Raw genomic sequence first — 13,620 nt, forward strand, 5'->3', positions numbered from 1 at the left:
TGTCCAGAGCCGGCACCTGCTGTCCGTGGCTCCTGTTCCTCCTGGCGCAGAGACAGGGACGCGTGGCTCACACCCTCATCCTGGCGAGCACAGAATTGCTGCCCGTGTAGCGTGGTCAAGCTTCCGCCCAGAGCCGGCTAGTTCCACACACCAGGCATCCCCGCAAAGCCAAGCTTCTGGAAATTCACCACGACCCTCTCTGCCTCGGAACTGACGCCATATTAGGGGGGGGCACAATTCACTCGGACTCCTTGGCTTTGCCTCGCTGAGTAAATACGTCTTGGATACAAGGCAAGTGTTTAAACTGGTTGAACGAGACACATCTCCATGGGAACTCCAGCTCTGGCCGCTGTGCTGCTGGGGACAGGGAGTGACCGTGTGACACACAGATCATCTCATCGATTTCCTTCAGAGCACGTGCTGGTCTCCATCGCATGGGGCCGTCCACTGTCCCCAGCAGCAGCAGCACTAAATGAACCTGTATCGTAGGTTCGATTTCTTCAAGCTGCGGCCATCGTCTTGATGCCTCCTGTTTGGGACGCGTGGGGCTCTGCGGTGAGAGGCTCGGGGGAGCTCGGGAAGGGTCTCTGGGACCACCTGCTGACATGAATGGTCTCAGTCCCCTTGGGAAGGACAAAGGGGATTTGGGGGATTTGGAGAACTGACTTGCATATCTGGGAAGGACGTGGATGGACGTTTCAGGGACACGGAAGCGCGATGTGGAAGGTGAGTGGGGAGGCTCCTGTCACGGCCCTGCTGCCCACGTGCTCTGTGCGGTGAGATAGCCACAGAGGGGACAAGGCGCGTCCCCCAGGTTGAGGGAGCGGGCGAGGCAGGGCAGGTGGCTCAGAGCTTGGTGAACATCCTCCCCCACCCGCACCGGGAGCATGGGGTTTACACGCGTGCACACACAGGCTGCACACGCGTGCACACAGCAGGAGGCTCCAGGGCCCGGCTCGGGGCCCTCTGCAGACCAGGCCCCGCAAGGCCAGGCATGGGAGTGATGGATGAACTCTGCCCACGACAGCTCATCCTGGAGGCCGGGACGGACCGTGCGCCTGTGACAAATCGTGCGGCTCCTCTTCTGTCTTTACACGAACACACTTGTCGGCATCAGAGAAGGAGAGAGAAAACCACAGAGAAGCCGGGCGGGTGTCAGGGCAGGCCTCTCACCGACGCGGTGACTTGCTTCTGTGACGTTCTTGTTCGGAGTGGGACGCGGGGGCCTCTGCCTGAGGGTGAGGACAGCCCAGGGGCAGGACGGGGACCCCAGGGTTCTGCCCACCCCCACCCCTGTCCAGCGGGGGAGGGGGAGCGGGAGGAAAAGAGCAAAGAGGGGGCCCCAGCGGAGGTCTCTTCCCTTTGACCACGGCCCCCACGGCACAGTTCTGAACGTCGGCTTCAGAGTCAGAGCGGGATTTAACCAAAATGAGGTCCAAGTTCAAAACCCTGCTAGCTGGGTGACTTCAGACGTCCCTAGTAACGTCTCTGGCCTCGGTTTCTGCATCTGTAACGGAGTCGAGAGCAGTGGGAGCCCGGGGAGGAGCTGCTGTGTCCGTCTCTGGCAGGCACGGTCTGGCTTGGGTCCAGCTTCGGTCTGTGGGTCCCCCCACTAAATGTGTGTTTTGTCCGCTGCTGTGCCCTCACCCCCAGAACCCCGTCCGGGGCGGAGCAGGCACTTGGTACCCACCGTTTCGGGGAGCAGCCGTGCAAACACAGTGGTCGGCCCGGCGTCCTCACAGCTCGGTCCGGGGGGGACAGTTTCGGGCGTCGGTGACCTCACTGCCAACTGCACACGGCTTCCACACTCGGCTTCCTCACTTGAAACTGTTAAAACCTTGGAGTGGAGCCCGAGCACGAGGAGTTACTGTTACAGTTTTGGAAATATTGTTTTAATAACGGAAAAGGTGACTGTAGAGATGAAACTCCCTTTCGCCACCCCGGGAGGAAAGAATTAAACTGACACGGAGCAGCGCGGCGGCCTGCGGACCACGGGTTCCCGAAACCCCGCGCTGCGGTCCCCGTTCCTGGGTCTCTGCGCTCAGGTCAGACCCTCTCTGGGTCACAAATCGCTAGTGGCCAGCACACGTCACACAAGGAGGATGCTCTCCCGGCCGCGGAGACCCGGAAACAAAGCCGTCCTGCGTTAGCTGTGCCTCCCGGACCCGAGAGGGGACCCCACATGCTCCCCCAGCGATCTGCTCTGTGCTTGTCTACACCGCAGGAACCCGTCTACACATACTTCACGTACTTCTTCTGGGTCTCTTGCTTCTCTGTGTTGGATGCGAGGAACGCCCTTCCCTGCTGGTCCCTCCCCGCAGGGGTCCCCGGCCAAGCCATGTCTGTCCCATCGTCTGCCCCCGCAGAACCTCACCCGAGCTGCCTTCTCGGCTCCAGAATCTTAGCCTCGCGAATGCGGAGATGCCCAAACAGCCGTGTGAACGCTCGCATTTCGTGGATTTTGTGCCGTTTAAGCAAAAGCTTATGACGGTCCTTACACGTGTCATTTCTAAATGTGTTGTTTTACGCTGTTTTTCGTTGTGGCGGGAGAACGGGGCAGCTAATTTACAGGAGTTTATCCACCAGCGTTTTTCACTGTGTGGAGCGTCCCAAACCCACATGAATAATGTTTTTCCTCTCGTAGGCGACACGTCCTTTACACAGCTCCGTATGTGTTCTCATCTTTAATGCCAGTCTCGGGAAATGCTTCGTCCTTTCCAGAAATGCTCCCCGAAGGCCGCGGGGCTCAGCCCTGGGGTGGGCGCCGGAGAAGCAGCGCTCGGTGGTTTCCACGCAGCGAACAAGTAAATGATGCCGTCTGCAAACCAACCAAGACAGGTGCCCGGACGCCTGGTAACGTGAACGGCAGGGACGGGGGGTGAGGAGGCTGGGGGACGCCTCCGGCTCGGTGATGTGGGGACAAGGGAGGACATCTCTGCCAAGCAAATGCCCCGAGTGGGGACGGGCGTGGGGTGCTTGGGCAGCACGGGGACCCGGGGCTCGGTGGGAGGTGAGCGCGCGGGGGGAACCACAGACCCTGTTTGGTCCACATGCCATGGGAGCCGGCGAAGGTGACGCAACCCGGTTTCGACCGGTTGGGTGGATCCCTGCGGCTCCTTACGGAGGATGAGCTCCAGGGCGAGGGGAGGGAGCGGCGCGGGAGTGAAGGGCGTGGAGCTCGACGGGCGTGAGGGGCGGCGAGGCACAGGCATCGGGCGGGAAGTGCGAGTGAACCGGGGTCCGCAGGCGAACGCAGGGCGGAGGGACTCGCCGATGTGGCTCCGCTCTTGGCTGCAGGGACCGCTGGGGATGCCGCGGGAGCCCGGGGAGGGCATGACCTAGCGGGCCGCCGGTGGGTGCGTGAAGGGTGCGGTGCCCTCACACACCCACGGAGGAGTCAGCGGACATCTGTCTCTCCGCGCTGGAGCTCGGGGGAGCGACCGGCAGCCAGGACACGAACGGGCCCGTCCGCCCTCGGGTGGTGTTTGAAGGCGCCGGCGGCCGGGGCCGAGCCCGGGACCCCACAGCCGGAAGGAGGAAGGGCGCGGAAGGGAGGCAGAGACGGGAGCAGGAACGTGGAGGCCAGTGAGGAGGGGAGAGGCCGGGGGGCGGGTCTGAAGGAGCTACTGCGGGGCTGGTGACACGGACACGGAGCGAGGACCTAGCGGGACGGAAGTCTCCGGCACCTTCGCGGGCAGTGTTGGAATAGTCACGGGTGAGAGGTGGGGCGGGGCGAGCCGAGGCTGCTCCCCACGGCCCAGAACGTCCCTCCAGGCAGAAACTGGGGGTGTCCTGCTTGCCGACCTCACCCTCCTGGACGCCCCGAGTCTGACGCCTGGAAGCAATTTTGCCTCCTTCACATTCCGTCCGGTTCTCGACCGGCTGATGGCAGGAGGGCAAGCTCGGGGCCGGTTTCTCCGTCTCGACCGCGGGCTCGTGTCTACGCCCCGCTGACGGGACGGGGTCCTGTTCAGTGAAGTTGACCCCAGTGTGATGCCCGATGGAGAAAAACCCTTTCTGTTCACATGTGTTTCCTGCCAGGCCCTTCGGGGTCTCGTGGTTTTGAACACCGAGCCCTCCAGCCCCCACGCAGACTGACTAGGGCGAAGGACGTAACAGAGCCTGGGTCTGACTTTCTGCTACTGGAGCTGTGACATGCCTCCTCGGCACACGGAGACCTCCACACGACCGCACCTGTGTCTTGACTCTTTCTTTTGTTCAAAGAACACAAAAGTTCTGTTGCTGAAACCACCCGGGAAACCACTCCGAGCTCCCGACACCGACCCGCAGACAGGCCCCCGCAGGAAGGCTGTTCCAGAACTCCCGGAACACGGGAGCGGGGAGCCGAGCACGGGCTTACGTCTCCGTTCCGCGCTCACTCCCTGCTCGGCCCGAGCGAGCACTTGACCCGTGGGCTCGGCTTCCTCGATGTGAAATGCGGCCAGCGGCCCTCTCCTATCCCTGCCCCCTAGGCCCCTCACTCCCGCAGGAAGGGGCTGGCCCTGGAGCACGCCCCGTGGTTTGTGTGTCCACGTGCCGCCGCACGCCGCTCCCTCTGCTCCCACAGCAGTGTCACGCGCTCCTCGGGAGGGACTTTCACCGTCCCTTACACCGTAGCCGCCAGAGCCGCCACGCCTTGAGACCGTCCCGTCCCCCGGCTGTGCAGACCCCCTCGGGCTCCCCGGGCCGCCTGCGCGCGTCTCCCAGGGATGGATGTGTCCCGTGTCCGGCCCCGGCAGTGGACCCTCACCCCGGGGTGGAAGCTGGGCTAAGTATCCCCTGATGAGCGGAACCAGCGCGGAGCAGGGGCTCCACGGGTCGAGCCGACAGGCGGACAAGCAGGTGCTGACGCGAGGCGAAGCGAGGGTCCAGCCGGCCGCCCATGCCCCTCCTTGGCTCAGTGGCCACGTCCTTAGTTCTCTCCTGCTCCCTGATGACAGCGTCTCGATGTCAGAACCCCTCTCCCTGGGACTGTCGACCCCAGCTGGGTGCCTGAAAGTCTCTTCACAGCTCCTCGAACAGCTGTCCCCTTCTTTCCCCGCGGACGTCCCTGCTCCCTCGGTGGGCCCTGAGCTCCTGCTACAGGCTTTGGTGGCCTCAGGACATTGGCATGAGACCACCAGGCAGGTCCCTCACTGGCCTGCAAACCCGTGGGACGGCAGGGCTGTCCGGTGGTTCTGACCCCGGCCTCCCGCCTGCCCAGGGCTGCGCAGCGGGGCCGAGACTCCGCGTCTGCCCACCCTCGCCCCTCAGGCTGCCGAAGGCAACTAACATTTTTGAGCAATTGCCGTGAGCCTGATGCTTTGTATGGGGTTTGCTTTTCACTCTCTCAAACCCCCGAACACCGGGGTGATCTCTTCTGTCCCCAGCCACCCCAAGCGGCTGAAAGTTTCCAGCAGAAAGCGAACATGTAGGATTTAGTCGCCGAGCGCGAAGACCCGTCCTCCTTCCGCAACTTCCTCTGACGCCCTGGCCCTGCTTTCCCGGGGTCATCACGGACCTGGGGCACGCTGCATCCGGCCCATGGCATTAGACCCCCAGGGAACCCACTGAGCGGCTCTGTCGAGGCACCTGCTCTGTGGGTCTCCCCCGGTTCAAAGTCCGCTGCTTCGGGTTTGGAGTCAGAACCCCCGGGCCCTCCAAGATTTGCGTTTAGGTCCCGCCCGTGTTGCTTACGGATCCTCAGTGTCTCTCGCCAGAGCAATGCTCCCTCCCCTTCCCTCCCAGAGCAGCCGGTTCCTGGAGGGGGTCCGGGACTCACCTTCGAGAGCACACTTCTAGACGCAAACCGACCATCCCCGAGCCCACCCTCCTACGTCTTAATTGAGGGGTTCGCCCTCCCGGCTCCTCTCCACCTGCCGCAGCCGGGGCCCGCGTTCTCGGGCCGGTGCCTGGAGTGGGAGCTCGGGGTTGAGCCGTTGGACCTACTAGTCCAAGCTGACCTATCGGAGCACACACCTGGGCGCGGAGACCAAGTCCGCCCTGGGAGTGTTGCAAGAAGCAGACTCGAGCCGGCAGGCGGGGCGAGGACTGGTGTAGACGGACGTACGGACAGCGGAGGGTGACCTCCCGGAATCCGGGTTCTCCTTGACCCTGCACAGAATCCCAAGAGCATGACGGACCGGGGACCCCGCAGCAGGGAGAGAGGGTGGCGAGTGCCACACGGTTCCACCAGCATTTATTATGCACCTACTATGTGGCAGTCTTGATAGCGAGAAGGCTAGGTCTGCCGAATACGGCGGTGATGGAAGTGGGGGTGTGCCGGGGAGCAGCCCCCTTGACCTCGTCAGTAGCAGTCAGAGAAGATGCACGAGGTCTGTGGGTCTCAAACCTGAGCGTTGGAACCACCGGGAGGGCCGGCACATCACGCCCCCACACCTGCGTCCTGCCCCCACCTCCAGGATTTTCTGCTTCAGTAGATCGGGGGGTTCGGGGGGCTGAGAATCTGCCCTTCGAACACACGCCTACGTAACCAGCCCTGTGTCATGTGAGGTTGAACCTGACCTCGGCCCGTCCCTGCCAGGCTCCTCCCTGCTTAGCCGCTCCCCGGGCAGGGGTCTGTTTCCCACTCGCCGACCCCGGGAGGGGCCGCGTGACTTGCGCACACACGGGGCTTCCCTGTGACTCTGGGGCAGGAACCCCCGCCGTCCTTCTTTCTCTCCGTCAGCAGACAGCTGTGTCCCAGACATGGGGCTGCCCACACGGCCGGGGCCCCGTGACGATGAAGATGTGAAATCCAGCTGCAGGGACACAGGGTGACCATGCCCTGAGGGAAACGCAGCTCTGTTGTCGTGAGCTGTGGGGACGGCTTGTTGGTGCAGCCCGTCATGGCCTGAGCCCACAGATATGGGGACTGTCCGGAGAGAACTGCCCCGAGCGGAGGCCCATGGGGAAGCGTCCAGGCAGGGAAGGGGTACGGGTTTGCAACAACACACAGTGGGGTATCTAGGGCACAAGACAGTCCAGTAGCAGATGCGGGGGGTGGCAGGCAGCAGCCAAGCCGGTGGGGACCAGAGGCAAAAGACCTCGAAGGCAGGGTGTCCACGGCAGGGCCCGAGATGCTGGTGCCCGTCCCGAAATGGTTCTGCCCAAACTCTCCAATAACACACTCTGTTCTTCAAGCCCCAAGACCTTCCGCATCAGCCTGTCCCCTCTCTCTCACCAGAAGGGCCAGGTGGCTCTGCTCACAAATAAAGGTCAGTGACGTTCAACTAACGGCCTTGCCCCGGCCCAGCTCAGCCATCTCTCTGCTACTGATACCAGTCGCTCTGGGCCCGTCACCTGCTGCCGCCGCCTGCCTCCCTTCGGCCCACTCTCCACACTGCAGCCAGAGCAATCTCTTAAAAATACAAAGTGGATCGTAGACAATGGCTGGATCTCCCTATTTACCGCCTTCCGGCGGCTTCACGTTATACTGAGAATAAAATCCAACCTCTTTACTGTGCCTGAGGGCCTCACCTAACCCAGCCCTGCTTGCTCCCCTGATCTCCCTCCGACTGTGCTAATTCGAGCCACGCGGCGAGCTTGCTTCATTCCCACCTCAGGACCTTTGCACAACCGGCTCCTTCTGCCAGATGCGCTCATCCTGAGATGTTGCAGTCCTTATTCTCCCAGGAGCCTGCAGCGGCTGCCCTACCAGAGCCCCCACCCCTCTGAAGGGGAAATCGCCCTTCGTTACGCCTCTTGCTGTTTGAAACGACGTGTTTGCTCCCTTGGTGCTACGTGTACTTTCATTAGAATGGAAGCTCTAAGACGCCAGCTCTCGGGCGTCCTGCGTTCATTTCATCACTCATCATTCGACGAGTCTTTTTTATTACGCATCTAGTATGTTCAAGACATTGTTGCTTCTGGGGACAATATTTCAGTCCCAAGCCACGGCCTTGCCCGTTCGAGTTGCTGAATAAATGCCGTTCGGTAAGGGAATGAGTGGAGCAAAGGGTAGGGAAGAGACTGGGTCAGAAGGACACGCGTCACGGCTACCTCGCTAGCGGTGGAGCTGAGCTTTCATACTAAAGCGGATCGGTCACGAGATGCTAACTGGGGCTGCGCAGACCCCCGCCTGCAGCGGCACTGGTCCCAGAGAGAGCGCGCGGGGAGAGCCTTCCTCGCTGGGACTCTGCCGTCACGCGGGGTTCACCACGACGCGGGACCGGACGGCGAACAGCCAGCACGAAAACACCGGCACGTTTCCTCCCTTCGCAGGGGACTGTCTGGTGACGTGTCAGGCATAGTTTATTAGCTGCTTTCCTTGACGAATGAAAGCAAACTGTTAGCAATTAACCGCACGCACACCGTCGATCTCCAACAACAATTGAATGTTGGGATCTAACGAATCTTCCAGGAATGTCCAGAAACTGCTGAGTCGCAGTCAGACTGGAGAGGGCGGGGAAACGGCGCGTTCGCGGCTTGGCCGGGGGTGCCGGGCTCCAGCCGGAAACGCGGACCTTCGCTCCCGTTTTCAGAGATGGGTGTATTTGTCACATAACGTGGTATCTCTTCCGTCTAAAGTCAGGCTGCCTCCTCCCCTCCTTCCCATTACGGGGACGAGTCCCGGTATCATCCGTAACGGGCTAGGACGAAACCCCAGACGAAGCCTGAAATCTAAATGACCAGGGGCCGCACGTGTGTTTAAAAGTACCTTCGACGGCAGAAAGAAAGGTGACCAAGTCTCGGCTTCCGCTGGTACTTGAGGGACACATCTAAGTTAATGACGGCTAAGATGGCTTACGATAGCCCAGTGCACACCGGCTTGTCCCCACGGGGAGGTAAACGTTCCCCCCACACGATTACTCACGCACTCTTTTTGTGATTCGCTTGCTCAGAGCACTCTGGCCAACATGCAGTCCAGGTCCAGTTACTGTGTGTGCAAACCTTGGATTTAGGTCTGAATTGGTGTCTTATTGGGGAACTGGAAGCGTTCCTTAGCCCACGGAGGTGTGGCCGCCCTCACCTGGTCCAAGCTCGCATCAGAGACTTCTCTCCACGCGCCGCTGTCGAGACACGAACTGCTTTTTGCTCTGACTTGTGTCCGGTCACTTTTCTTTGCTGCCTCGGGCGGGGAACTCAGTGACATTGTGAGCGGCACAATGAGATGAAGGAACCGGATGAACGGCCTTCTCCTCCGCGTCCTCCGCGATACAATTTCCCAGGCGAGAGGCGTGCTGGGGCCTCTGCCCAGGTCAGCGATGACGCATTTACTCCAGCGTGAGGGATGTCCTCACATCGCTGGTACGGAAAAGGTCCTGCTGAGGCTGTGCTCACACAAACACAGACGGACAGACCTGCAGCAGGATAGCAAGTGCAGAAAAGCCGTACCTTCAACCGACTTGTGTCAAAGGGGGAAAGATGGTCTTTCTCATAGAGATACCCCTGTGGGGAAACACACACCGTACCCGTCCACCTCACACCAAGTGTAAATATGAGTTCAGGAAGACGGACAGATCTAACCATGAAAGGTAAGACAATAGGAGTTCAAGAAGAAAACATGGCAACTTCACGACCTCAGAGTCTAAAAATTTCTTAAATGGACTCAAATTGTCAGTCATAACGAAGAGAATGATACCTTTCTCTATCAAAATAGAGGACCTCCATGGTCAGAAAGACACCATTGGGAGCATAAAGATGCAGCGCCCAGAATAGAAAATAGTATCTGTGACGTAACTCGTATCCAGAATGTCTACAGACGTCCGACGAATCATGAAGGAAAAGACAACAAGCCAAACAGAAAACTGGGGAAAAAACGTGAACAGGTGCTTCCCAAACTAGGACACCCAAAGGGCCAGTGAGCATACAGAGGGAAGTGAGTGTCCTTCATCCTCGGGAGAATGTAAACTGAAGACAACGCGGTCCCACGACACACCTGCATGACGGAGAAGACGAGAGAGCCGTGTGAGCAGGACGGAGAGCGCCGGGAGCTCACAGGCCTGCTGCACGGGGAGGGTCCCCGGGAGGAAGCACGGAGACAATGTTGGGGCCTGAACCTCACAGCAAAGCATGCGCCTACGCTGCGGTTCAGCGTTTTTACTCTTAGACATGCCCGCCGCAGAAATGCACACAGGCCTCTGCCAAAAGCACAGACAAGAGTCTTCGTGGCCTGGGACACCTGGGTGGCTCCGTCTGTTAAGTGTCTGTGTTCAGCTCAAGTCATGATCCCCGGGTCCTGGGATTGAGTCCCACATTGGGGGTCCCTGCTCAGCGGGGAGTCTGCTTCTCCCCCTCTCTCGCTCACTCACTTGCTCTCATTCTCACTCTATGTCTGGCAAATAAATAAATAAAATATTTTTAAAAATGAGTGTTCATAGCCCAAAACCAGAAGCTACCCAAATGCCCATCCACTGTAGACTGGATAAATAAATTGTGCCAGGTTCTCCATCAGTGATGCAACAAAATGGGAAGGCTACCCCCCCACACAGCAACTCGGCGTTTCCCACAGCAGCTGGGCGAGGAAGAGAGACACAGAAGAACACGAAGTATGTGTTCACTTGTTTTTTTAGATCCCACCTATAAACGAAATCCTATGGCATTTCTCTTTCTCTGACTTACTTCTCTTACTCTGACTTACTTCGCTTGGCACCCAAAGAGGAAGCAGGGACAGACCCGTGAATACAGAGAACACGCTGGTGGTTGCCAGGGCGGCAGGCAGGGGCCGGGTGGGCAGGTGGGGGACGGGGAGCGGGAGGTCCAGGCTTCCAGGAATGGGATGAAGACTCCACGGGATGGAAGGTGCAGCTCCCACGGGAGTCACCCTTCCTGTAACAGCGTCGTGGTGACGGACGGCAGTTACACTCGTGAGCGCAGCCTCCCAGGAAACTGCCCACGTTGTACAGATCCTTGGAAGTGAGGACGCTCGTTACCAGGAAGGGGGCATGAGGGAGGCTTCTGGGGTGTCTGGATGTCCCGCCTTCTATTCTGTGCTCATTATATGCCTGGTGTTTCCATTTGCGCAAAATCGCCAAGTCGGACGCCCACGATGTGTGTCAAACTCAACGCTTAACCGTTCCCGCCTAGAACAAAATCTCACGGCAAGAGATCGTATAATTTTTCAGTTTATTTTTGATTATATTTGGAGAGGCAGACTTTGCACAAAGAGCTTCCAACCAACCATGATACGTTGCCTAAATTTTACACAAGCCATTGGAAAAAGGATCTAAAAATGTGCTTAGTTATTGGTATTATATAACATGGATCAAGCACCAAGAGTGTGCTGTACAGAGCCAACGTAGGAAAGACGATCCCTGCCCTCGAAAATACCATTCCTTGAGGCTTGCACGTAAAACTTCACCTCACGCTCCACACCCTTTTACTCATAAGGCATAAATAAGGAAGTTGGTTGCATTTCTCGTTGAGTCAATAAATATCTAATCCCCTTCCCCCAATTGTACCAGCAATCACGAGTGTCTCTGCCTTTCAACACAAATGTCCGCAGTACGGTATACGGTACGTACTGGTGTGGTGTTCACACAACTGACCACAGCATTCTTGTAGGGTGGCGATGACACGGAGCAGGTTGAATCTCAACATTCACAGATTCTTATACCACTGAACAGCTTCATTGACTGTTGGCAGAACTGATTTCTTGTTTAAAACAAAGAGAAGGAGGTGCATTACTCTTACGTTGATCCAGTGTAAACGGAAGCAGCCCTGCCTGGATCCCGAGAAGGGTATGGGGGCTCGGGGCGGTGAGTTCGCACACCGACGGATAAGTCCCCTCGTGGGTGTCGGTCACACAACCGCGGGCGCGGCCGCACGAAGGGTTCACGATCCGCGAGTCACGGGCAGTCGGAATCTGATGTGTTTACCGTGTTTGCAGTTTGCAGAAGGGGCTCGTGGTGTGACGTCAGAAAACTGAGCTGGGAACCTTTTTTCTTTTCTGCAAGGCTGCGATCAAAGTGGACCAGACTAGGGAAGAGAAATGGAACGATTCTGAACTGAACCACGGGCTGAGGGGACCCAAGTTCCATGTCGTCCCTTGAGCAACCTCCTCTGAGGGTTCATCTTTTAAAAGCAAGAGAAATGAAGTGGATTTTAGGCCCGGGCATAAGAAATTGTACTTCGTGGGAAAATGCCAGCGAGCACTGTAGAAGGTGGTGCCCAGCCCAGGAGGCCGGCCGGTCTGCATGTCCGTCACCCACCAGGAGATCACAGCAGCAGGAAAGGAGAGGCAGGCGATGTTAGAGGGAGGGGGAGGGGTCTCCTTCCCAGCCTGTCTCTGGCCTCGCCCTGTTCTGCAAATACAGGGATGGAGGAGTCTGGGGTCCAGGGAGAGAAGGCTGGCATGGGCTTGGGGTCCGTGAAGAGACAAGACCCAACCATGAGCTACGCCTTCCCGTCCCCAGTCCCCAGGACCCCAAGCATCCGCCAGCTTCAAGCCGCGGCAAGGATCCTTAACTTGATCGTGTGCTCCCTCCTATCAGGATGCGGATAACCCATCCGCATAGGAAACAACTTGCCGTTGGGGCCGTCTGGGTTCCCAGTGCACTGGCAGGACTGGGTGTTGTCCATTATGTGGCAACGGGGTCACCTTGAACTCTAAGGCTACACTGGACTAAGAGCAAGACGAAATTTCTCGCCACCATCTCGCCAGATAGGAGAAAGGTAGAAGAAAAATCTAGAGTCCAGTCTCCTCCACACATGCGGTGGGGCTCACGGTCACATGCCCCCCACCCCGTGGTAGCCAGACACATGGCTCAAGCAGGGCCCATTAGGAACAGGTTCACCCAAAAGCAGTGACAACAGGGGTCTGGTCCAGCCCCTGTGGTCCTACCTGGCAGGGAGAGCTGGGGGGCAGGGGGATCTGACCAAGTTTCTCTGATCGCGGGAGGCTATCTGATCTCCACTTCTCTGCAGATCCCAGCGGGACCTTGGGAACTCCCTGTCTCTGGGGCTCTCCTGGTTTAATCTGTGATAACAGGGACCACCTGCCCTGGAACCCCCCCTCCCCCCCCCGCGGCCCCGTGCATGGGAGAGCTGGTCCGGGGATGCCCGACTCTTGTGGGTGCAAATCGTGCATTCCCTTCCGGAAGAAAGAAACAACCTTATTTAGTGTGCCCAACCCGGAACGGCACCGGGAGACTAACATTCTGACAACAGACAGTAACATAGAGAGAGATAGAGATATATTTTTAAAATTTTCAATTATAAATCCTCAGTTCTTCATACTAAGGCTTCATCCCAGTCACCTAGAAGAAAGTCCATCCACCCGCGACCAGAAACGGGCTGCGTGGAGGCCCCTAACAACGAAGCGCCCTGGCTTTACTCGCCGACGGCGGGAGACGTGCCGACGCCCTGTGCGGGGCACTACAGGCTCAGACAGAGCAAGAGAAGCATTACTCGGAGGTTTCTGGGATGGATGCCGGAATCCTATTGCTTTAACATCTGAGACGCGCCCCTAACCTCTCCTTCGGGAGCTTCCTCTGCGGCCCAAGAGAACTCTCGCTCCCCACCTTGTTCTCCGAAGGGTTAAGCTGGCTGGTATTTGTCGATCACCTTTCTCCGACCTGTAATCAGACATTAGGATCAGCTGCTGGAAAGGATTCTTTCTGTCCGGTTGGGTCAAAGCACCATTCGACAGGTGGGAGCAGAGACCAAAATCCGATCGAGTCACAGCCGCTTCCTTCACGT

The sequence above is a fragment of the Neovison vison genome, chromosome 13 (assembly GCF_020171115.1).
Source record: "Neovison vison isolate M4711 chromosome 13, ASM_NN_V1, whole genome shotgun sequence".
Lineage (NCBI taxonomy): Eukaryota > Metazoa > Chordata > Mammalia > Carnivora > Mustelidae > Neogale > Neogale vison.